Source organism: Heloderma suspectum, chromosome 6 (assembly GCF_057233095.1).
Source record: "Heloderma suspectum isolate Gila_16-S chromosome 6, 16-S_ref, whole genome shotgun sequence".
Lineage (NCBI taxonomy): Eukaryota > Metazoa > Chordata > Lepidosauria > Squamata > Helodermatidae > Heloderma > Heloderma suspectum.
In genome coordinates, this window is record NC_139463.1 from 66,072,120 (window position 1) to 66,098,531 (window position 26,412).

The 26,412-nt window shown below is 46.6% G+C and overlaps 1 protein-coding gene across 6 annotated transcripts in view; it reads right to left on the reverse strand.

The window, feature by feature from the left end:
• The window catches only part of LOC146341064 (acid-sensing ion channel 2), a 598,108-nt gene that overhangs the window by 49,351 nt on the left and 522,345 nt on the right, over positions 1-26,412 (reverse strand). The gene's annotated exons all lie outside the window — the stretch shown is intronic.

The following is a 26,412-nucleotide window of genomic DNA, read 5'->3' on the forward strand; positions in this document are numbered from 1 at the left end:
CATACTTGTTTTGTGCAATTGTTTTGCATAATGTTTTTGCATAATTGGTTTTTTTTGCATAAGAGAGTTTGTGTGTGTGTGTGTGTGTGTGTGTGTGTGTATGTGTAGAATTCACATTGTGCCTTTTTGGAACATCTCCCCCACATCCTACATTCATTTCAGCTCACCTCTCAGTCTTCCTCTAGAAGATCAGCTGTCTTCCCTGGGTCGCAGATGGCAAAGCTGTGCAAGCAATTCCACTGTTTCTATTTCACATTCTAGCAACAAAGACCCACATAAAAAACAAAACAAAACCACCCTCTCCAGATCAATGTGTGTTTAAACTCCCTTGACACCCACCTTGTTTTTCATTCGGATAATTCTAGTCGTGTGCTCAGAAAATAGAGCAATGGGCTGGTGTGCACAAGGGGTGGGGGGAGAGAGAAGGAGGGAGTTCTACATCTTGAGTCCTCTGCCACCAAACTTCTTTTAAAAAGCTTAGATGTGGCATAGAGGGTAGCCTATTAATACATAACCTTTTCAAACTCTGCCTTTCTGTCTCAAGAGTACAAAAACAGCTCAGAGATAAATAGGATTTTTTTAAAAGCGTCAACACAAGACCGTACTCCCTTACATAATGCCAAGCAATCTCTCTGGGAACCTGCTGCTTCCACAGCAGCTGTGAGATTATATTTTGGGGAAAGGCTTTCAGCCAATCAGGGAGTTGCGCTGATCAATAACAACTGGCTTTGAAACATAGTCTTATCTGATCAATGCTTTAAGCATGTAGGATGATTCTTCTGCTGAGGGTTCCACCCTGCATGCATTTGTGATGCACCCTTCACTCAGGGTGGCAGAAGTCTGCCTGCTAAAGAGACACATGGATTTATCATTACAGCTGGCCGTTATTATTTTTTCATGCTGCTGTTATGGCTCTCCGATGTGCAAGCATATGAATATTAAAGTCCATCCATTAGTCAGACGAGAAAAATGGAATGAAAAATAAGGATGCAGCACAGAAGAGGCCCAAGCAAAGGGGGAAAGACAAAACTGGGGTGGAGGGACGTAGTTGTGACTGCTGAATATCAAAACTGGGATGTCCTGAGGCTTCACGGGTTGAAGGCAAGCCAAAATTCAGTCCTGGAGCCTCTTCCATTCATACAAAGATTTAGCCCTGAAACATTATAAAATGAATGAGCAGATGAACATGTGCAGAGTGCACTTGCCCCACAAGACTGTGAGAAACTACTCCCGCTCTCCAAACATCTCTGGGACAGGGGAGGGATTCCAGATCACAATGCAACGCCTTAGTCAGGAGCACGTTTTCAAGCAAGACCACTTCTGAGGAGGAGGTCAGGCTGAAGAGAGCCCCCCCCCCCCCCCGGCCTGTCAGCAAGCCTCTCTGCTATTACATTCTCCATTTCCCTTTTCCTCTTTGATGGGGTAAGCGGGGCGGCAAGAAAGAGGTAGGAAGTGTCCTGCAGAGGCCCAGAATGGGTTAAGGGGGTTTTAGATTGTGAGTCTGCTGGCAGGGCCTGGTGATGTTTATTTATGTATAGCAGTGGTTTTGAACCTCTTTCAGCCCAAGGGCAGATTCAATTTTGGAGAAGTTCTTGGGGGTTTGCATTCCAGTGGTGGGTGAAGCTGAAGGCAAAGGAGTCAGAGCCAGCATATTTTGGCTTAAAGCTCTTACTGCCAGAAACGAAGCCTTGGGAGAGGCATTTCAACCTTTGAGAATGGGGGTAAAAACGGCACAAAAGCCAGGAAACCACCAAATGCCAGGTGGTTTGGGGAAAGGGGGTGTGGCCATCTGGGGAACTTGGGAGTGCCTGATTTGGCTCCCGAAACTGGGGTTCCCGACTCCTGAGTACTGTGTCTAGTCCATATGGGAAACGTCTATAACTAATAAACGCTGAAGATGGCAATGACACCTTAGTCAATGTCTCAGAAGGACAAAGTGACTTCAAGACTGGATTACTGCAACATGCTCTACGAAGGGCTACCCTTGAGGCTGGTCCGTAAGCTGGAGCTCGTGCAGAATCAGCAGCTTGGCTCTTGCTGGAAGCTGCCCCTTTTCAGCATGTAGCTCCTTTGCTGAGGGAACTGCACTAGCTGTGTATTCGCTACCAGGCCAGGTTTAAGGTTTTAGTACTAGTGTACAGAGTCCTAAACAACTTGGGACCAGGATACCTGAGAGAGAGCCTCCTTCTTTACCAACCTGCCCAGTCACTGAGGTCATCGGAGGGCATGTTCCTGGTGGTTCCACATGGACCTGTGGTCTGGTTGGAGTTCACCAGGAAAAGAGCCTTCAGTGTGGTGGCCCCCTTCCTGTGGAACTCCCTGCCTTCGGATGTCAGGTGGGCACCAACATTGTGTTGCTTTCGGTGCCTCCTGAAGACATTGTTATTTCGAGAGGCCTGTCCTGAGTAACCAGCTCTGGTTTATTAAGTTCAGAATCTGTTCTTTTAAAATGTTTTACTTGTTTTAATGATGGGGTTTTGTTCTTTTATCTTCCATGTCCACTTCATGTTTGATTTTGTTCACATCAAAGAACACCAAAATCTTTGATGCAGAGCAATATATAAATATTGTAAGTAAAATAAATAAAGTGCCAACTCTCTCGTAAATTTTTGGTGTTCTTCCATTCATTTCAATGGCAATTGTGCAAGAGAACTTCCCAGTGGATTGTGCTCTCTTGGGTCAGATCCGTCTTTCTCCCACTAAGCTGCCTTAGCAGTACAGCTGAGATGGAGAGGATATGGTTTTATGGACATTTCACACACACATCCCACACAGCCTTCTCCTTTGGCAATTTTTCACATCCCTTTGAGAAAGAATGTGGAACTGTTCACAAGCGGGCATGGTGCCTAAGGAAGAGGCTGACATTCCCTCATTCTAATCTAGTTGTGCCTCATTGAGGCAGAATGTGAATGTGCATTTGGAGTCACATCTGAATATGCATCCCTTTGAAAATAATGCAGTGTGCAATTGGGTGCACGTCTGAATGTGGATGTCATCCATCCACTGCATTACTTCCAATGGGCTGTGTACACTTATCCCGATTCAGGCCCAACTAGTCATTCACTGCTATGCCCAAGAAAAACTGTATCAAAGGAAAAGTATTGCCATGCAGTGTTGGTGGCCAATGGAGCACCAGAAGAGCATGGAAAACAAGGCATATTGGCCCAATTGCCTGTGCAATGGGGAAGCGTCCCCTCCCCCTCCCATTCAGAGAGAGGGCAACAGTAGGGATTTGTTTGCCCTCAGTGAAATTGCCATGCAACCAAATCTCACTGTCTCTGTGTTGCTGTGTGAGATCATGCTCACTATAGGATCCCTGATTGGCTAGGATCACACTGTCTGCTGTGGCACCCCAGTTATGGAATGCCCTTGTCTTGGAGGCCTTATTGGCACAGACATTGGTTTCATTTTGGCACCAAGTAAAAACATGGCTTTTTATCAAAGCCTTTGAGGGCTAAGTACATTCGCTAAAGTAGCACACTGTTTTAACTATTTCATTGTTTTAGATTTTAATTAGTATTAGCTTGTTTAATGTTTAATATGTTTAGCTGTTTAAATTATTTATTGTTTTATACTGTTTAAATTGATTTTATCTGTACGCTGCTCTGAGATCTTAATGATATAGGGTAGGATACAAATGTTTTAAATAAATAAAGTCTCAAGAAATCCTTTTTGGTGACAAAAAAATGGTACAGAAGCATCAACAGACTGGGAAAATAATGGCTGTTTATATAAAGGCACAACAAGAATGCAAAAGAGTATTAAGTAGAGGAGTTTTCACTGATCCTTTTGTCGTCCCCCCCCACAAATGGTAACATTTTCACTGAAAACGTAACCTTCTGAAAACTCAGCATAGCACTATTTAATAGTGCTTTCAAATCTGCCACCTGAGGAATCCCTTTACCTTCCCTCAACGTGCATTTGAATGTAACCTTTCTGATTATGTTACATCATTTGGCTACTAGTTCAGCATGTTTTTAAAAATCTACTTTAGCAGCAAGTGTTTTGACATTAGAGGAGTGTGCCTAAGAATATCCAAAAGACACGTTATCAATTGGAGAGAACCATTAGAAGCCTGTACCTTAACATTCAGTCTTGGTAATCTCTTATCTTCTGTGGCTTGCATTTTAATGCAGTAATTAGAAATACAGTGAAGCTGTCATTTCAATTGGCATCACTCCAGTTTCAGCAGACAGCAGAATAGCAGGTGTGCCCTTGGAATTGCCTAATAAGCAAGCCATTGGACAGGTTGGTTGCGGATAATGGAAGTTGTAGTCCAACACATCTGGAGGCCGCCATGCTGGGGAAGGGTGATGTAACTGTGAAGTCTACATTTGATAAAATATTGATAAGGCTGTGAAGGTCTCCCAGGACACAGGGCATTCTTTTCAGACAGCCTTGGGCTCCAGAACCCAAGGAAAATTAGAAAATTAGGTATGACAAAGAACGGATATCCCACTTGGAGACCAATTTGAGATTTATTTAGAAACTTGGTTTGTGGCCAAGGCAGGTGATTTGGATTCATGTACTGATATCACGGTGAGGTATAGATGGTTAGAGATCTGCCTCACCCCTTTGCTTCTATATTTGCAGCAGTTACGCAAATTGTAGGTAAGACTTCCTCTGCTTGAAACGACTCAAAAATGTAATCCTCCAACTGTGTGCAGAACGCATTTTTGTTGGCTTTTGAGAAATAACATCCGGCAGATAGATGTCCTTACAAATCTGAGACTGGCAGACTGGGCTTCCACATGATCCAACAGCTTCCAAGAGATAAGCAACTGGCTTTGCAGGAGGACAACAATGCAACACAGACAACAGGGAGGAAGATCAAGGATACATGTAACAGCATCCTGGTTAGCACTAGCATGCAAGGGTACATAGAAATTCCTCACTCCCAATCTCCTCCAAACTAGCAAACGTTAGGCAAGGCCAGACTTCATCTTCTCTGCTGAAGTCACTCCATACAGCGAAGCTGTGATTCCTGACTCCTTGAGTAGCAGAAGGTGTTGCAACCAAGTGCATTACACATGCTGGCTATTTTTAGCAGAGCAGATTGCGCTCACTGTCAAAATCCAGAGGCCATATGCCCTGAGGTGTATTATTAAAAAGCATATTATGTAATATCTAGGACAGAAAGGTGCTGCCCCCGGGTCCTTAAGGAGACCTCATCTGCCACACTCATGTCCCTCTTGCCAGAACCAAAATGGCAACTACGGATAGACACAGGGCATGGCTAGATACCATGTGAAATGTAACCTTATGATTTTGAATTCTCCTTGCTTACGTCCTGTGTGAAACCCCCTCCCTGAACACGTTCTTGTTCTCCCTTCAAATCCTTCCTTAAAATCTACATTTTCCGTGAAAAACCTTTAGCACAACCCCTTAATTCTCATCCCTTACTGAACGGAAACCTAAGCTTGCAAAGCAGTGCTTGCTCACGTTCATCCCTTGTTACCCTTTCTCCCCAACTGTGGAACTTTAAGGCAGTATCCAACTGGGGCCTTCACGTATGGTCAGCCCCACCAGCCCCGGTCCGCAAGCGGCCTCTACTATTAGTGCAATTTGAAAGAGTGCTTCCGGGGGCAAGCCTGGAAGGAGCGGAGACGATTGTTCCTAGAAATGGGGAGGTCGCTGGAACTCTGCTCTTTCCAGAAACGAGTGTTTCTACTTGTTTCAGGGCTTGCCCCCAGAGGTGCTAAATCGCAAGCAGTAGGGACAGCTTGTAGACTGGGGCTGGCCGCATGCAGACTGGAACCTGTGGGGCTGGCCATGTGCGGAAGGCCCCAACTGGATACTGCCCTCAGATTGTAAGCTCCTCAGGGCAGGGAGGGACCTGGGTCTATTTTTACTTATGCAACTGTGTAAAGTGCCAACGTACACGGATGATGCTGCATGAGATTATAGCCCTATTCAGATGTTCCAAATCTGATGAGAATCAACACGTGAAGAGCAGTGTGCTACCCCACCCCCTCCATTGCGATTCTCATTGCCTTCTCCATGCTGAGGGCAACTTTGTGAAGAGGAGAGCCTTCTCTATATATGGGGCCTCTCCACGCAATCCAGAATGCTGGAAAATGTAAAGGGATGCACTATCCAGTCCTCTGGCCACTAGATAGCAGCTCCCAAGTTGGCTCCTACTGACCGTACCTAGTGTGTGTCCTAAAATTAATTTCCAACTTTGCCAATATAAGGACGATTTCATCTTAATTTCTGTTCTCAGAAGTATCTGCGAGTCATGAACTGGCAAGTGTTTTTTGTACGGTAAGGCAGAGCCTTCTCCATTAATAATAATAACTGGCATTAATGTAGAGCAATTTAAGTACATTTTGCTTGCATTATCTTGGTCATCCTCACAACAACCTTGTAAGGTAGGCCAATGTTATCCATATATTGCAACTTAAGGTTCGAGAGGATAATAGCCACCTAGTGAGCTTATGGTGAAGGTGAAATTTGAATTGGAGATTTCCTGGCTTGCAGATCTATTATGCTACACCAGCTCTCATTCCTCCTTGCTGCTTAGCTGCAAAAAGCTTTCGTAAAGTTGAAACTTGAGCACTTGGCAGAGCCTCACCCTATCTATGCCTGCAAATACTACTACTTCTTCCAGGTTATTACTTTCTCCTATTAAAATTTTTGGGGTGGACGTCCAGCCTGAGAAAGATTTCTGTGTAACTGAAAAGCTTACATACTGCATTATGGATGTTAGTTGGTGCTAACAGAGGGCACTATTTCAATGACTTGTTTAGGGGTTTGAGACTTCCCCGCTGTGCACATGGTTTTTGTCTGCTAAGGACTCCTGCCGGTCTATAGACACATTAGGTTTCTCTCAGCTGGGTATAGGATATCCTGGAGCACAGCATGGGGGATCCTACATCCTGTGATCAGGCAGCAGATTAAGAAGACAGATGGGTTGTCACATTTTGCACCTAAATGGCTTAAGTATTTCAGAATGTCAACAGTCTAAGCAAACATGAGAGATCCAGTTTCCAAGTAGCAATTCAAGATTTAACAGCTGTATCATCCAAAGGCCACAGCAGAAAACAAAAGTACATAAATACACAATTCATAAAAAACAGACTACAATCTTATGCATGTCTACTCAGAAGTAAGTCCTACAACATTCAATGGGACTTACTCCCAGGTCAATGTGTATAGGACTGAATCTTAAAATATATCCATGTAAAAAACAAGTATGTCTAAAACCAAGTGTAAAAATATAACCACTTATCTTAAAGACAAATTGCATCAAAGGGCAGGAATTATAGCAATCACTTATAGTTCAGTTTTGGCTCTTTTGGACAATTTTGTTGGCCAATGCCCTGGTAGTTTTCGGATCTGTGTAACACAGATAACATGAAGGGGGAGGGCAAGGAAGGGGGCGGCCTACAGGTGTTTAAAAATGGCCTCATAAATTTCATTTTGAACTCATGTAATGGTTAAGCAAATAATTAAATAAAAATTCTGGGTTGGCTACATTGGTCTGCTAAGGGAAAAAACGCAGCATGGTAATAATACCTTTACTAGGAGCAACCAAAACGTTACAAAGTTGTAATTACTCGGCTTTATATTTTCAAAAATGGGACAAATAGCCATGTTTTATTCTTTGTCCCAATAGCCCTGGGTGCTTCCTTTCACCTAGTGAAGCTAATCTAGGGGTGGGAAATGTCTGATCTGCAGGCTGAGTTTGGTCTGCCAGACCTACCCATCTGTCCCACAAAGGCCTCCAAGCGAGGCCCTGCCTGCTCCCATAAGCCCTTCATCTCCCAAAGCCCCCACCACCTCAGAGAAGGGAGAGGGGCTGGAAGAGCGGCTCCCAACCTTGAGGCTCTCCCTGAGGCTGTGACTCAGTCTGGTTCACTTTTTGCAATTGGTGTGGGTGTGCACGCGCGTGTGAATGCTGTGTGGGTACGTGTGAATGGGGTGTGTGTGAGAATGGGCTGTGAGAACGGAGTCTTAAAACTTTTATAAGCTGCAGAATTTGGGGCCAGCAGATCCAGCTTACTCCCGCTCCCCAGATCTGTTTAACATCCAGCCTGATGAAGAGCTCAGGAGAACTCACAAGCTGTCATGGCCCGACTGGAGGAGTCCTCCTCAGAGGAGGAGCTAGAGGCCGCAGCAGCCCAGGGTATGTATTAATTAATTAATTAATTAATTAATTATTTTCTATACTGCCCAATAGCCGAAGCTCTCTGGGCGGTTCACAAAACCTGTGAACCAGGGTACCCCTGGAGAGGGGCTGCCACCAGACCCACAGGAGCCTGAGCCCTCGGGGGAGGTGGCTGCAGGGCCATCCCTCTCGGGAGAAGGGGACTCTGCCTCGGAGGCAGAGGCTGAGCCACCCCCTGGCCGCCGGGAGGGTCGTCGCCTCAAGTGACAGGCTAGCAGGGCTCCTGTGCGAAGGAGTGATCGCCTCAGAAAAGGACTCCTCTGGAGTAGGCTCTGGAAAGTTAGCTCTGATCGCTGCAGCTGAGCTCGGGGTGGGATCCCACTGGCTTTGGGCTTAAAAGCCTTCACTGGAAACCCAGCCAGCGTTGGAGCAACTTGGTTCCAGCCAGCCTCAGCTGTGTACCTGGACTCCTGAATCATGCCCTGTGATTGATGCTCTGTTTACTGACCTTCTGGACTGGCTAACAGCCCTGCTTCTGGACTGTGTAATATACCTGACTGATTTACTGTGTTTGACCTCTTGCTTGTTACCTTGACTACTCCTGTTGTCTCCCACATGGGAGGCATTCAAGATGAAGCTGGACAGCCATCTGCCAGGGATGCTTTGATTCAGATTCCTGCATTGAGCAGGGGGTTGGACTCGATGGTCTTATAGGCCCCTTCCAACCCTACTATTCTATGGTTCTATGATCCTCATTGGCTGGCTGGCTGTGTTCTGACCTCTGCCTGGCTTTTGACCACTCCTGCCTTAGCCTCAAACCTGTGTGCTTGACCATTTGCTCAACCAACTTGACTACTCTATTGCATCGCTCTTGCTTGCAAACAGCCAAAACTTGATCTAGAGAAGGGCACAAGCGTGCTCAGGACTTTTGTGACATTTTGGTTGGTCCTAATAACGGTACTATCATATTGTGTTTTAATACAGCAACAACAGAAAGATCACCTCCCTGTTTCAAATTCATGAGCGCAATTCATAGCTTACTTAAAGAGTATTGTCCTTCTAGTTTCCAAGTAGGACACACTGCACATTGCCAGCCAAATGGGTAACAACTGGAAAACATGACACAAACTCTGTCCATGCCAACAATCTGTACACAGAAATAAGAATCTAGCCGCAGCTACCTGCCACACTAGGAGGGTATGAATCAGAGCTTAAAGCCTTCCTAATCCTTTCCTCCAATATCCCACATTTCCCTGTGACAAAGACTAGGGCAGTTGTGCCAGAAGCCAACCTCTACCAGTGTTCTGATTTGCAAAGCGGGTTCCTGATGCACAACCTTCACCACTGCAGCCCTGAATATCTTCAAGTATTCAACAGTTTAAAGACTGGCGGCCAATTCAGATCCATGAAGAAGCCAGCTGGACGTCAATGTCATGCTCGAACACAGCAGCCATGCTGTTGTTGCTCCTTAGTAGATGGTGAGACCCCCTTCTCTTTGCCCCGTCCCCAAATCTCTTCCAGTTCATTGCTCTAGCGCACACCTGAGCTTCAAGGAAGCATTTCAGGGAAAAGGCAAGTATCGCTTCCTCCTAAGACACTGCCATACTCAAAGGTCTAGTTTGCGCCAATACTCATGATGTTTTCATTTCATTTCACTTTTTAGTCCCTCTCTCCCCTGCAACAATCTTCAGGCAGTTTGCTGTCATATGTCATTCCTACCTCCCCAGAATGGGAAACACCAGGTTTTAATTTTAATTAATGCAGGGCTTTAGCTTTTCTTGGTTCAGAATTTTCATGTTTTAAACATGTTTTAACATTTTAGGGGACATGCAGGCCTGAGATGGTGACCGACGTCAGCTTTTCCCAACCTGGTGTTTTAGACTACAACTCCCAAAATCCCCCAGCCAGCAGAAGGCTGACCTAAGTTGTGGGAGGCCTTGGGAAAGAGAGTCCCTCTCAGCCTCAGTTCCTTATCTATAATCTGGGGTGGGGTGCCTATATCACAGACCTAAATAATTCCCTTTCCCCTGAGAACCATAGTTCAATGAGGAACTGAGAGATATCTAACAAAGAACATTCATTGCTTTGGACAAACTGCATTAAACTGGTATAAAAACGATGTAAGTTTGCAATGTACCAATGCCTTGGGAATAACAGCGACCTGCCTCACAGGCTTCTTCCAAGGATGATTGAGTGAATGATTGTAAAAGCAGTCGGTTTGAAACTTTCTACTTTCAAGGAACCCGTTTGACACCAATGTCTCCCTTCTGAGGAACAAATGTGTAGTGTAGAAAATTCTGGATGTTTCATGTAAAGGTGTGCCAGCCCTCTTTTGTGGGACCAGTTATCTCCCTGTGAAAGGGGGGGGGGTGTCTGCTGCTTTGGAGGGGGTAAATTTCAATGAATTGGGGCGGGGGAAGGGTTTGGCTTACCTTAGTTATATGAGGTGAGTTGACGAGGGGTTTTCCTCCTCTATCTTTTAAGGTGGGGGGCATCACAGCACTCTTTGCAGCATCCTGATCTGGCTGGGGTTGGGCCAAAATGCCTATGGGAACAATGCTACGTTGGGTCAGGAGGCTGCAGAGAGTGTTGTGGCTTCTCTGAGTGGCTGCGAAGCTTTTTCGAAGTTAAAAGAGAGTAGAACATAAGAAGACGAGCCCTGCTGGATCAGGCCACGGGTCCATCTAGTCCAGCATTCTGTTCACACAGTGGCCAACCAGCTGTCAACCAGGAACCCACAAGCAGGGCATGAGTGTAACAGCACCCCCCCCACCTATGTTCCCCAGCAATTGGTGTACTGCCTCTGGTTCTAGAGGTAGCACAGAGCCATCAAGACTAGTAGCTATCGATAGCCTTCTCCTCCAGGAGAAGATTTGTCCATCCCCCTTTTAAAGCCATCCAAATTGGTGGCCATCTCTACATCCTGTGGTAGCGAATTTCATAGTTTAACTATGAGCTGTGTGAAGAAGTCCTGAAACTCCCCCCAATCAGCTTCATGGGATGACCTTGGGTATTTTGAGAAAGGGAGAAAAAGTCTCCCTCTCCACATTCTCCACGCCATGCATAATTTTGTAGACCTCTCTCATGTCTCCCCTTACCCTCCTTTTTCCAAGCTAAACAATCCCAGCTGTTGTATCCTTCTCTAATTGGGGAGACATTTTAGTTGCCCTTTTCTGCACTTTTTCCAGCTCTACAATATCTTTTGGGGGGGATGGTGACCAGAACTGTGCATGGTATTCCAAGTGTGGTCGCACCATAGATTTGTATAAAGGCAGTTATGATATTGGAAGTTTTATTCTCAATTTCTTTTCTAATTGTGCCTAAGATGAAGTTTGCCTTTTTTACAGCGGCTGCACACCGAGTCGACATTTTCATCAAGCTGTCCACCACAACCCCAAGATCTCTTTCTTGGTTGGTCACTGCTAGTTCAGATCCCATCCGGTTATAGAAGTTGGGATTTTTTGCCCCAACATGCTTCACCAAAAACCCACTGCCACTTCATATAATTAAAGTAAGCCAGCAACCCACAACAAATTAACTTAAATTCACTCTCCCCGATCTTCGGGGGCGTTTTCATTACCCACCTTCCCACTGACAAACTGCTGGATAAAGTTGGGTGGAAAGATTTGGTCCAACTCTACTTTGAACTCATATCATCTGGAGTCATATTTAACCTCACTGTTGTCCTAACAGAATGGTGAGTAGCACCATCCATTGAAGATGGCCACATGGAGACTTCCCTGGGGAATGCCAGCACTTGATGACCCTGCCACAACCACAGAAGTGTAGCAGAAGCCATCATGTCATTCTGGCACCTGTCAGGGGAATTCCCATGCCAGAGCTACCCCTTAAGAACATAAGAACCCTCTTGGAACAGACTACAACATCCTGTTTCCCACAGTGACCAACCAGATGCCTCTGAGAAGCCACAAGCAAAACATGAGGGCAATAACCCCCACTCTCTGTTATCCCCCAGCTTTCAAAAGTCTGCTGGCATGAAAACTCACCAAGCCACCAACCAAAATGATGCAGCAGCTATTGCCATATATTGTCCTGCCACTGCACTGCTGAATTTTCACATTGAGGTGCTCCTGATGATTCCAAGGAACCACCACATTCCCCCAATACAATTTGGAACAACCGGTGAGGTAAACTTTCCAGTGTCATACCTAGAAAAGTCATGGAAATGGCTGCAGAAATTTACCTGCCCCTCATATGCTCAGATCACTCTTGTAGGCCTTCCTGCGTCCCCCTCCTGTTTGAAGATAGACAGGTGGTGACTGGGGAAAGGGCCTGCTCGGTTGTGGTGCCCTTTTTATGAAAGGATCTCTATAGGGAAGCTCAGCTGGTGTCTACTCAGATGACATTTTCCACCAAGTGAGGATCTTTTCATAGGTTTAGACATTTGCCATATGAAACTGCAATTGCTACTGTTTTATTCTGCTGTTTTGCTTTATCATTAGTGTTGTGTTTAGATTCTAATGATATTTTATAAGCTACCCTAGAAATGTTTTCTACTATGAGGCAAGATATAAATTTATAATTAATTAACAATAGACCTGTATCTTGGAGAGTGGTAAATGGGAATTTAGAGACTACTTGGCAGAATGGGCTGAAACTGGCCAATGATCTGGCTAAGCCAGCCACTCTTGATTCTCCAAACCCCTTCCCTCCAGCACCATGCAGCTAATCCTGTCCCCAGCCTCTTGTCCCCAACTCCCAACGTTCTCCTTGCACCCCACCACTCTCCATTTATCAGTATTTGCTGTCTCCCAACCACCCTATGATTTCCAGAAAACAACCCCACTCATGATTAGGAAATGTGAGGATTTAGGGTACTGTGTGGGACCCCTTCATGGATCACTGCCTTGTTGTGGCGAAGGGGCTTGCGTAACTCAGTGAAGCCATAAGCTATGCCGTGCAGGGCCACCCAAGACGGACAGGTCATGGTGGAGAGTTCTGACAAAATGTGGTCCACTGGAGAAGGAAATGGCAACCCACTCCAGTATTCTTGCCAAGAAAACCCCATGGAACGTATCACAAGGCTAAAAGATATGACGCCGGAAGATGAGCCCCTCAGGTCGGAAGGTGTCCAATATGCTACTGGGGAAGAGCAGAGGGTATTTCCAAGTAGCGCCAGAAAGAGTGAAGCGGCTGGGCCAAAGCCGAAAGGACACTCAGCTGTGGATGTGTCTGGCGGTGAAAAGAAAATCCGATGCTGTAAAGAACAATATTGTTTAGGAACCTGGAATGTCAGATCAATGAATCAAGGTAAGCTGGAGGTGGTCAAACATGAGATGGCAAGATTGAACATCGACATCTTGGGAATCAGCGAACTAAAATGGACAGGCATGGGCGAATTTAATTCAGGTGACCATCATATCTACTATTGTGGGCAAGAATCCCTTAGAAGAAATGGAGTAGCACTCATAGTCAACAAAAGGGTGGGAAAAGCAGTACTGGGGTACAATCTTAAAAATGATAGAATGATCTCAGTACGAATCCAAGGCAAACCATTCAACATCACAGTAATTCAAGTCTATGCCCCAACCACTGAGGCCGAAGAAGCTGAGGTTGATCAGTTCTATGAAGACCTACAACACCTTCTAGAACGAACACCAAAAAAAGATGTCCTCTTCATCATAGGGGATTGGAATGCTAAAGTAGGAAGTCAAGAAATCACCGGGATAACAGGCAGGCATGGCCTTGGTGTACAAAATGAAGCAGGACAAAAGCTAATCGAGTTTTGCCAAGAGAACATGCTGATCATAGCAAACACTCTTTTCCAACAGCACAAGAGGCGACTCTACACATGGACGTCACCAGATGGTCAATATCGAAATCAGATTGATTATGTCCTTTGCAGCCAAAGATGGAGAAGCTCCATACAGTCAGTCAAAACAAGACCTGGAGCTGACTGTGGCTCAGATCATGAGCTGCTTCTTGCAAAATTTCGGCTTAAATTGAAGAACGTCGGGAAAACCACTAAACCGTTCAGGTATGACCTAAATCATATCCCTGATGAATATACAGTGGAGGTGAGGAATAGATTTCAGGGATTAGACCTGATAGACAGAGTGCCTGAGGAACTATGGACGGAGGTCCGTAACATTGTTCAGGAGGCAGCAACGAAATCCGTCCCAAAGAAAAAGAAATGCAAGAAAGCCAAGTGGCTGTCTGATGAGGCTTTACAAATAGCTCACGAAAGAAGGGAAGCGAAAAGCAAGGGAGAAAGGGGAAGATATACCCAACTGAATGCAGAGTTCCAGAGAATAGCAAGGAGAGACAAGAAGGCCTTCTTAAATGAACAATGCAAAGAAATCGAGGAAAACAACAGAATGGGAAAGATTAGAGGTCTCTTCAAGAAAATTGGAGATCTCAAGGGAACGTTTTGTGCAAAGACGGGCATGATAAAGGACAAAGAAGGCAGGGACCTAACAGAAGCAGATGAGATTAAGAAGAGGTGGCAAGAATACACAGAAGAACTATACAGGAAAGATCTGAATGTCCCTGATAGCCATGATAGTGCGGTCACTGGACTTGAGCCGGACATCCTCGAGAGGGAAGTCAAGTGGGCCTTAGGAAGCATTAGTAACAACAAAGCTAGCGGAGATGACAGTATTCCAGCCGAGCTATTTAAAATCCTAAAAGATGATGCTGTTAAAGTGCTGCATTCAATATGCCAACAAATCTGGAACACTCAACAGTGGCCACAAGACTGGAAAAGGTCACTTTACATTCCAATTCCAAAGAAGGGCAATGCCAAAGAGTGTTCAAACTACCGCACAATTGCGCTCATTTCACATGCCAGCAAGGTGATGCTCAAAATCCTACAAGCTAGGCTTCAGCAGTATGCGAACCGAGAACTACCGGAAGTACAAGCTGGGTTTCGAAGAGGCAGAGGAACTAGAGATCAAATCGCCAACATTCGCTGCATCATGGAGAAAGCAAGAGAATTCCAGAAAAACGTCTATTTCTGCTTCATTGACTACGCTAAAGCCTTTGATTGTGTGGATCACAACAAACTGTGGCAAATTCTTAAAGTGATGGGAGTACCAGACCACCTTACCTGTCTCCTGAGAAACCTGTACGAGGGTCAAGAAGCAACAGTAAGAACCAGACATGGAACAACCGAGTGGTTCAAAATTGGGAAAGGAGTACGACAAGGCTGCATATTGTCACCCTGCTTATTTAACTTATATGCAGAGTACATCATGAGAAATGCCAGGTTGGATGAATCAGAGGTCGGAATTAAGATTGCCGGGAGAATTATCAACAACCTCCGATATGCAGACGATACCACCCTAATGGCAGAAAGCGAAGAGGATCTCAAGAGCCTCTTGTTGAGGGTGAAAGAGGAGAGTGCAAAAGCTGGTTTGAAACTCAACATTAAAAAAACTAAGATCATGTCATCTGGCCCTATCACTTCCTGGCATATAGAAGGGGAAGAAATGGAAGCAGTGACAGATTTTACTTTCTTGGGCTCCAAGATCACCGCAGATGGTGACTGTAGCCATGAAATTAAAAGACGCTTGCTCCTTGGGAGGAAAGCTATGGCAAACCTAGACAGCATAGTAAGAAGCAGAGACATCACCTTGCCGACAAAGGTCCGTCTAATCAAAGCTATGGTTTTCCCAGTAGTAATGTATGGCTGTGAGAGCGGGACTATAAGGAAGGCTGAGCGCCGAAGAATTGATGCTTTCGAACTGTGGTGCTGGAGAAGACTCTTACGAGTCCCCTGGACTGCAAGGAGGTCACATCAGTCCATCCTAAAGGAAATCAACCCTGACTGCTCATTGGAAGGACAGATAATGAAGCTGAAGCTCCAATATTTTGGCCACCTAATGCGAAGAGAAAACTCCCTGGAAAAGACCCTGATGCTGGGAAAGACTGAAGGCAAAAGGAGAAGGGGACGGCAGAGGATGAGATGGCTAGATAGCATCACGGATGCAATGAATATGAACTTGAGCATGCTCCGGGAGAGAGCGCAGGACAGGAAGGCCTGGCGTGCTATGGTCCATGGGGTCACGAAGAGTCGGACACGACTGAACGACTGAACAACAACAACAACAACTGTGTGGGAAAGCACCTAGGCCCGGGCTCTGATCCAGGGCTGGCCCTACCATTAGGCTGAGTGTACCACAAAAGAGCAGCACATCGTTATTTTCATGGTTGTTGTTTTTTGGCAGGGAAGGGGAGAGGTGCTTTTTGTGGGATTTTCTGGCTCAGGTCCCAAAATAACTTGACTGGTTTGGGGTACTATGTTCCTTGATCTGGGGGCAGAGGCGGGTGTGCTATTCGCTGCTCTGCCTCAGGCAGCAAAATGTCTTGGACCGGCCCTTGTGACTGCAGAAGGGAGGCAGACGAGCTGGGGGACGGGGAACCATCAGTTCTCGTGCATTCGAGTTCCTGGCATTTTCCATTATTCTCCCCAGTCATTTGCGTCGCAGTAACAATGCTTAATTATTCTTGCAGCAAGCTGAATATTTATAGGAGCCCGTATAATATCCATGTAAATAACCAAATCAAGCAGTTATGATTGTTCCGGATATAAATACTCGCTGCTGGCGGCTTTCAAGATGAGACAACAGAGATGGATTGCTGCTGGCACATTGGAAGCTTGTCTGGATAAACACTGACATTTGTCAATCTTTCCCTCGGGGCCTGGGAGACGTGGTGGGCTTGTGCGGGATGGAACACCATGAAATGACAGGCCTTCAGCAGGCTCCCGCAGCTGGGAGTGAGCCCCTCTGTTTCCATTTGCTTCCACACTTCGTTCTTCTAGTCCCTACAAGCTCACAGTAACTGGAAGCTTCATTAGGGGGCTTTCAGACGTTAGGACATGAAGGCTGCAATCCTAAGCTCATGTATGCAGAGCTTGATATAATATACTTCTGAATAAACAGGTTTAGGTTTGCACTGTAAAAGCACTTTTGAGTGTCTTGCGTGCTCACTATGCATGTGTGTGAATGCCATTAATGCAGGACAGAAAGTAGAAGAGAGACATTTTAAGACTGACTACATGCTGGAGCCAATGTACATTACACATCGGAAGTATTGATGTGGGAAAAGCTAAAGGCGATTTTTAGCACTCAATGTGAAAACGCCAAGGCCACAGACTTATTAGTTCTTAGAGTTCTATAACAAGAGGCAATGGAGGGCCTGCCAGGAAAACACACTGCAACAGGGATCTCTTAATCTCAGATGTGTGGAGACTAGTCATGTCTACTCAATGCACTTTGCACTCGCTTCAGTGCACTCTCTTCATGATCACTTCACACATCCCAGGTGTGAATCCTGCTGCTGAAAACAGATTCTGGAACTTAAGATTTGACAACCCTCCTGGGTCAAATTAAATGATGGATGCCAGCTTCTCACCAGCAACCTGGCTTTGGCTCCTGAGGATTTAATATTCCCAGCCCAGACCAAAGTTCGGCATACCTCCGTTTACTAGATTTTGTGAGACAAGCAGCAGTGTGAACGACCCACATCATCATGCCAAGCTTGTGAATGCCCTAGAGGCATTTGGCTGGCTGATTCTGGAGACAAGAATGCCGGACTACAGATACTTTTGATCTGATCCAGCAATTCTTGTGATAAGAAGCCTGCTCTTTAAGGCTCCTGCTTTCTACACAGTTGTGTCTCTTCTACTTCCTTTTCTTTGCCCTAATCTCGCCCCCACCCTGCTTCCTGCCACATTGACTTTATTCTCTTATCTAGTCAGCTGTTGTCTCAGAGCCCTGAAGCACCTTTTCAGAACTGCAGCCTCCTGCCTCTGTGCCTTCCCACCCCAGTGTTGCTGTTTGGAGCATTTCCCTAGGCTGCAGGTTACATTCCCTCGAAGACTGATCTTCTCCTCCCCCTCCCTCCCTCCCTCCCTTCTCACTCAAAGAGTCCACAGGCCCCTTTCTTTCTGCACCTCACTCCAGTTTAGTGTTAAGTTCCAGTTTTCCTTTCCCATCTTTCACAGAGCTGAGCAAGATTCTAAATGATGCTAACAGCCATCTCCATGGCAACCATGCCAGACTCACTCCCCATATCCTTGGACCAAGAGACATGGCTGTTCATCACCTGTGCGTCCCTCCTTCCCAAATGGCAGCTCCCATCCACCACATTCACATTCTCGCCACCACCCTGCCAGTGAGGCACCACGGCCCACTCTCTACGGCCTCCTTTCCTGCTGCCACACAGATCCATCACTATCACCAAACTTGCTCTCAGCGAATCCTTTCGAAGGCAATCAAGTGTTACAAACTTTGGTGCTGCTGGTGGCTTACAGTGCTGAATTTGGCCAGAAACGTGGCTCCCAACCTCATTATGCACTATCCAGCTAAACAACCCTGAGAACAGAGATTACATTTCTGGGAAGGGAGATGCCATGTCTGCTTCCACGGCTCATCTGGTACACAGATGGGCTTGGTTATGCTACTGGTGTGGATGGCTGATGTAGAATGAGTACATCGTTTGGCTTTGTTCACACATGCAGTCCTTGACAGTCCCAGGGCTGTGCAAGATGTTGTTCCGCCTGAGGAGGGTGGAGAATCCTTCTCCCCTCCCTCTCCCCCCACGCCTGTTGTTGGTGTTTATTTCAGTTGCATTAGCAGTGGCAGCATGGGCAGTCTCGCCCATCTCCTTCATGAGGATGAGGATACTTGGCGAGGTGACTACTGAGACTGCCTGCGCTGCCATGGTACAGGTGGTCTTCATGGACACCTTGCCCACAATGCCGTGCTCTGAGGCAGGACCCTCACACTGAGGCATCGGGCTCAGTGGTGCTCCAGAGAGCCACACTAGTTGTTTTCCTGAAGGCAAGGGGCTGGCAGTGCTCTCCAGAGCACCAGCCAATGCCTTGCTCTGAGAGGTCCTTCCTCAGAATGAGGCACTAGACCCCAAGGGTGCTCTGGAGAGACCTGTCAGCCATCTTCCAGCTGCGGCAACAGTGTGTGGTGGCGGCGGCAGCTGCCACTGCTGCAGCAGCTACAGGAAACTGGGGAACGCTGAGTGGTGCATGGGGTATGTGCAATCTGCCACCTGAGGCAAGGGTCTCACCCTGCCTCATAGGGAGAGCCAGCCCTGAATGGCACCATTAATTGATGACTTACATGTGTGAATAGGCCGTAACGGATAGAACTTTCGTATCACCTCAGACATAATGCTCTTCAGTGGAATCAAGTCCACACACAATCAGCTTTCAGCTATCAAGGTCCAAGTAATGCCACCCTAGTGGAAAACACAAGCCAAGCAGCAAAATGAGGTGGTAAAATGGACTGTACAGCTTCAGCCTGTGGGTAGGTGATCACATTTTTGAATGCTCCCCTAAGTCAAAAGCTCCTAGCTTGTTGTGCTGGCTTTCTATTTGTAAAGAGATGAGATAACTCATCTCTCAGGCATTTGGCAGCATATAAGGAGTCTCTTTGATTGCCTCTGGCTGATTGTTTTAAATTTTTAGATATGTTTGTTGTTGTGTGTGTTATTTGTTTTATGTCATTACGTGAATGATTTTATACTTTATATAATGTAGGATCAGCCCTGGTTAGTACTTGGATGGGAGACCGCCTGGGAATCAGGCTTCATGCATTGGACAGGGGGTTGGATTCGATGGTCTTGCAGGCCCCTTCCAACACTATGATTTTATGATACCCCTCCAGTAATGCTGCTTGCCAGATCTCAGAAGCTAAGCAGGGTCAGCTCCGGTTAGTACTTGGATGGGAGACTGCCTGGGAATCAGGCTTCCTGCATTGGACAGGGGGTTGGACCTGATGGTCTTGTAGGCTCCTTCCAACCCTATGATTCTATGAACTCTATTTTAATGGTTTTTAATTTTTGTGAACCGCCCAGAACACTTTGGCTATGGGGTGGTATAGAAATATAATAAATGAAATGAAATAACGTCTATCGATATTGTGCTATTTACAGAGTTTTTTGTACATGGACTAGCATTCAAAACTGGAATCCGCAACCCACATGCCATCCTACCACCTCAGCATTCCACCATCTCATTTTCTTGCAAGAGTAGACTAGGCCCAAATGTAGAAAAATCAAGCGAGGGACATGTGTTGTGTCAAACACCTCCTGAATGGCCACGTGAACAGCTGCTGATCCAATCTGGGCACAGTCAGTGCCCTTCTTGATCACATATTCTATACTTAAGCTCAAAATAAGCCCTGGCTGAAATTAAACCCTGCCTCACACTGAAGTGCTGCTTATAGCATTGTGTTTATTTCCTCACATTTTAAAAATGAGCTTGTAAAGAAGCAAACATAAAATAGCTCGAGGCATGTATGCCTTTGCAACACTGAAAAAGTGAAGACATGAGTATAAGACCTACAATTCCTCCAAAGATTCCTGAAGCTTTCGAAGATGCTGGGCCTTATTCTGAATCTTCTGATGTTACAAAGACCGTGTGCCTCTAGTTCTGGAGTCTCCAACATGATGCCTGTGGACACCAGTAGGCTTGCAAAAACTTCTCTTGCTGCCTACCAGGCTTCCTGCATCTCCTGATTTTTATTTTATTTCTTAATATTTTTTTTAATTAAAACTATTTTTTTAACAGGGAGGCTGGCATGCTGCAAAACAAAGGGCTGCACCCCAGCATCATCTTTGTGTTCAAGGACTGATTCTGTGTTTTGGAGCTCAGACCCACCTCTGTCTTGTACTTAGGTTCTTGGGCAAATTGCTCTTTCTTTAGTCTCGCTGGCTTGCCTTCTGGGAAATGAGCGTTTTGTGACTGCAAGCCATTTTGTGAGAGAGCCCACAACACTCTCTCAAAATTCTAAGTGTGCCTGCCAACCCAAAAAGGTTGGGGGGGCCCTGAAAAGTCTGGCTAATTCTGGTTGACTTCCCTTTTACGCACATGAACAGAATAGGAAGACTAATGATGTGAACTGTTCCACAAGTAAACCTTTTTAAAATGAAAAACAGTATTGGAGGCTGCAGTTGGGAAGAGAACACTGAAGGTGGGATGTTGCTTAACCCCTTTAATGCTCCCACCATTTACCTGCTCACTATACTTGTCCCAAACCACTTCTTCCAGAGGAGAGGAAACGGTACCGGCTCTGTATCGTGTCCCCCCCCCACCCCCCCGGGAGAAAAGCAGCTTGGGAAGGGTGAGATAAACAGGAGAAGGAGAAAGGGTTAAGCAGCTTTGCCCCTGGTGCTCTCCAACTGATTTAAACAAAGAAGCAAACAGCTTTCTATCAAGTGAAGCCCTATCATGGGTCTTGTCTCTGATGTATCCCAGTCCAGTCTGGCATGTAAATAACATGCAAGATTAGCTCGATCTGTCCAGCGTGCTGATCTGGAGCACAGCAATAGGGCAGAAATCCCCAAACTCTATGCTAGCTGGACCAAATTAAATGCACTGTGGGAAATAAATCAAAGTAACTTATGAACCCCAAAGTACCCCCCACCGAGGATCAGGACCCCCCCCACACACACATTTCTGGAAATTAAGGGCAGTGAAACATGCAACCAGACTCTGCTGATGGGTAGGTAATTCTGTCAAGTCTGTGCCTTGGGTGTGATTGGATCATTCATTTACTTGGGGGAGAGAGAGCAAAGGGGAATTCCTTTGTTATCTCTGATCAGTGAGATCAGAGATAAGCTCCGAATTCCCCTGTGCCACTTCCTGTACTGCTTATGCCCCAGTCAGGCCATGAGCAGCACGGGAAGACGGAGCCCAACTTGGCTGGGGCTTTCAGGAGCCGGCTGGTGCAAGTCCTGGCTGAGTCCCTCCCCGCAATTCTTGTGTACCATTCAGGGAACACCCAGTGGGGGAAGGAGCAGCCCGACTTCACCAAGGTTTGCAAGCCCAGCCAAGTCCCTTCCTGTGCCACTCCTGTCTCTCTGCATGAACATTTCTTTAAGTGGGCGGGGCAGATGATGTCACAGGAAGGTGGGGCTTCAGGATGAGGCCCTGCCTCCTGATGTCATTTAGCTGGCGTGTCCAGGTGTGTGTGTGTGTGTGTGTGTGTGTGGGGGGGTAATCTGTCCCCTGGACCAAAAGTGGTTACTCTCCCATCAAGACACTGGGCTGGGAGCAGCAGAAGAACAGTCAGGCAACAGGTACATCACAGCAAGTGCCTCTGCCTACCCAGTACAAATACATTTGGGGGAGGAAGCTCATCAATGGTCTCTGACACTTCTAAGATTGTATAGTTCTTATGAGACTGGGGAAGGGGGACCAAGGAAACTGGAGGTACCTTCACTGGTGGCTTGGACGGGACAAGTCTGTGGAAGGTGAGTCTAGCAACAGGTTTTGCTATAGACGTGATGGCTTAATGGCGTCTCCATGTCCAGAGACTCAGATATCTGGACATCTCAGATAGTCGGGGACAAACAATGGGGAAAGGCGCTGTTTGTGAGCAGTCAGAGGCATCCAGCTGCCCACTGCTGGAGGTGCAGGGGGCCACAGCTCAGTGTGACAGTGCACATGCTTTGCATGCAGAAGGTGCCTGGTTCGATCCCCAGCTTCTCCAGGTAAGAGGGGGGATGAATCCTGCCTGAAACCCTGGAGAGCCACTGCCAGTCAGTGTCAACAATACTGGCCTAGATGGACCAATGGTCTGACTCAGTATACAGCAGCTTCCTATGTTCCTATGGAATGCCAGACGTAGGCGGCCACTGAGCTGATCCTGCAATGCAGTTTTTATGCTTGTGACGATTTCTGGGCAGATGCGATGGCTGTTGCATGTACACCCAGGGTACCGGTGTCACTGCCTTGAAATGCACGGGCTTATTCAAGTTAGCACTATTGTCAGTGCATATGGAAGTTGCCATTCTAAGTTTGGCTGAATGCAATTTGTGAAAGGGTTGAGGGATCCACACATCAACTCCCTCCTGCAATAAATGCCACTCTCACCTAACAAGAAAGCGCGCCCTTCTAGGGAAGGTTGTGGGTTGAAAGGTGACAAAATCCTGCTCTGCAAAAGGGCATTGTAAAGAGGAATTCAGGAAACCATCCCACCCTAGCAGTGAAGGAGGAGGACCAAAGGGAAGAAGCACTTTCTTTAAGATATAGGGCACCAGAATTGCCATATCCGCTGCCTCCTAAAAATCCACCTCCAGTGAATCTAAAGCACTGGGTAAAATGAAAGGTCAGGATTTATTAAGAAACAATTTAGGTTTTCGAGTTTGGGCAGGATTTAGGAATCAAGAATTGGTTGCAAAGAAGCCATTGATGGAAATGATACCTGCATTCCAAAGCAATGCAAAGGGCCGCTGGCCCTTTTTTTTTTGGCAAGCGTGGCACAACTCAAGCACAATAGGGCCACTCTGGTGCATGCTACAGTACATATGTAGCCTTGACGTGTGTCCTGAATGTTTTTTATTAATTAATTTTAAATGTTTTTATTCCGGTTGTCAGCCAAAAAGGCTCCCAGGATCACATGTAGATCAGTAAAAAACCAAAAAAACGGATGGACGGACTCACCAGAGTCTGTGCTCGGTGGGCACTCAAGCCGCTGCCACAGCCACTCACCTGCGCGAGACCTTGGGGGGCTCGGAGAGCTGCCTGGGAGCATGCCACAGCTGCCCACTCCTCCATGGAAGCCGCCATCTTTTACACAAGATGGGGCTCTATATTTTTGTATATTTACTGTTGTGTGTAACGGTGACCGTAATGGGCCATTTCCACAACATTTGAGGCCTCTGCTGTTGTGGAAATGACCCTTTACAGCTGCCGTTGTGTGCGATAGTCAATATACGAAAATATAGAGCCTCTTCTTGCATACAAGATGGTCTCCTGAAATGAGGATGGGCGGTTGCCAGGCGTGAGTGGATGGGTCCAGTAAGTCCCGGCCATTCGCGTGGCTTGGCAGGCAGAGGCGGCAGCTCACCGAGCTAGATTGGGAAGCAGGGGGGAGTCTGATGGACTCCCAGACCCAGTTGGGCACCCACACCATCCCTAAAAAAACAAGACCTGACCTCAGGCTTAAAATCTTAAAGACGGCATACTAAAGGAAAAAGGGATAGGAGGGAAGAGGAAAGCAAACTCAGGCACCAGTTCTTAAAGTTACAAGTAACCAGTTACAAATAACCAGAGAGCCAGTGTGGCATAGCGGTTGGAGTGTTAGGCTGGGACTCGGGAGTCCTCGATTCTAGTCCCCGCTCAGCCTTGAAACTCATGGTGACTTTAGGCCAGTCACCGACTCTCAGCCTAACCTACCTTGCAGGGATGTTGTGAGGATAAATGTGGAGGAGGATGGTGTAGCCATCTTAGTTCCTTGGAGGAAAAAAGGCAGGATATAAACGTAATAATGAATAAAATAAAATAAAATAATGACCGGGTGGTATGGTATCCGTTCAGGAGAGGAAGAGCCAGAAGGCACTGGTGTCTCAGCAGGGTTGATGGAGTGGCTCCAGCTTCCCATCTCTCCATCTGCTGCAGCCCAATGGAATGGCTGCTGCTAGATGACAGTTGAGGGAGAGGAAGCTTCTGTCTCTTGTCTGCCGAGTCAGGTAGCCGGCAGCCATATAAGCACTAGACGGGCAGATGGGCTTAACTTTGAATTCCTGGTCAGCATCTAGTACAGCCACGTTGAGGAGCCTGTGCCTCAGCACCCATCACCCCAAGTGGCCTGCCTGCAAATTCTGCTGCTGCAAACACCAGTTTCTCCACACTTCTTTTGCCACGAGGCAGGCAGCACGTCTTGATGGGGCAGATTGGGCCCAGAGCCTCAGCTGTTCATCCTACGTCTTAGGCATTCACACTGGTGCTTTCCACGTGAGCCACAAATCCAAAGCTAGCCGCCCTTTCTCCTTTTTCTGATTCTTTAATCTCTAGGAAATCACAGGATTGCTGGGAATTTGCCCACAGCTGAGTGACGGCTTCTGTGCCCCAAAGACAGTGCAGTGCATCTGTAATGAAGGACTGATTACAGGGGCCCTGGGAGAGCATTTTCCCCGGCAACGTCAGGCACTCCAAAATGCTTTGGATGCTCACACTCAGCTGGGCAGAGCAGGCAGCAAAACGGAATGAATGAATGCATGCCGGCACAACAGTCAGGAAAGAAAACACTGAAAAATCAAACAGCCAAGGGGTGTCTCTGCTGAATCGCTAGCACTTCAAGTAGCACACCTTTCAATTAGAACAGTGCAGGGAAAGGAAAGAGAATGAGAAATTGAGGGGGGTGGGGAAGAAGAAATCTTTCCAAGTTGCCAGCAGTGACGTTATTGGCAAATGCCACTCTGAGTTGTGATGACAGGAGCCTGGAACGCAAGCTGCAAGAGGTACATGAGCCCCTCTGTTCACTTTCCTCTCCTATTCCAAATCCTCTCAAGACCCACATCTTCATTAAAGGTATTCAGAAACTACCCACGCTTCACCCCACTGGCACTTCCTGACGCTTCCCTCCTCCAACCTGACTGCTCTGTTGTCAACTCCTGATCTGCCCATCCATGCTTGTTTTTTCCATCTCCTGCAAACTGTCAAATCTCCATGCATGGTGCAGTGCCTTGTATGTTGCTGGTGGTAAACAAACATTAAGTACGCCAGTCACCAAGCATCCTACAAATCCTACTGGAGCAAATCTTCTCCAAAACTGTCCTGATGCCATTATCATTATGCAGCTGTAACATATGCATGAAGCTAGGAAAAGCACTGCTGTGCTGCTTGACTGCGAGCTTGGCAGCCACTGGCTGAGCAGCTGTGATGTCACAGAATGTTCCTAGTATTTCCAACTGCAGACTTGAGTCCTGGCAATCCTCTTTTTTAAATATGAAGGCTGCAATCCTAAATACACTTACTTGGGAGTAGGTAGTAGTGAACTCAGTGGTGTTTACTTCTGAGTAAACATGCGTAGGAATGTGCAGTAAGTATACCCCAACTCTAAACTATGCACAGAAACTAGTCCAGTGATAATGCCAAATATTTCCCCCACTGGAACTGAACATCTACCCTCCACTCAACTTGGGCTCCACTCCTCATGATCCTCCTACACAGGATCCAAGAGCATAATATAGAGCCCCAATTCTCTGAATTCTTATTTAAATTATCTTTTCCAGCCCTAAAATAAGGGGGGGGGGAACTCCCCAGTGTTGCTCCTAAGGGAAGCCTAAGACCCTAGGAGAAGGAGTGCCTGGCCAAAGCATGACTCAGTGGGAACAGGAATCAGCTAAAGGGCAAAATAGCTTTGGCAACAGCTACGTTTCTTCAGTTTAAGTGCACTGCAGGGACCACCCATGCAGCTAGAATAAAATCATTTCCACAAGGATACAATTGAGGCAACAGAAACCCATCTGGCCTTTACAGAACCCTTTGTTCTTAGAGATGGCTTTAAGAAAAGGACTGGACAAATGCATGA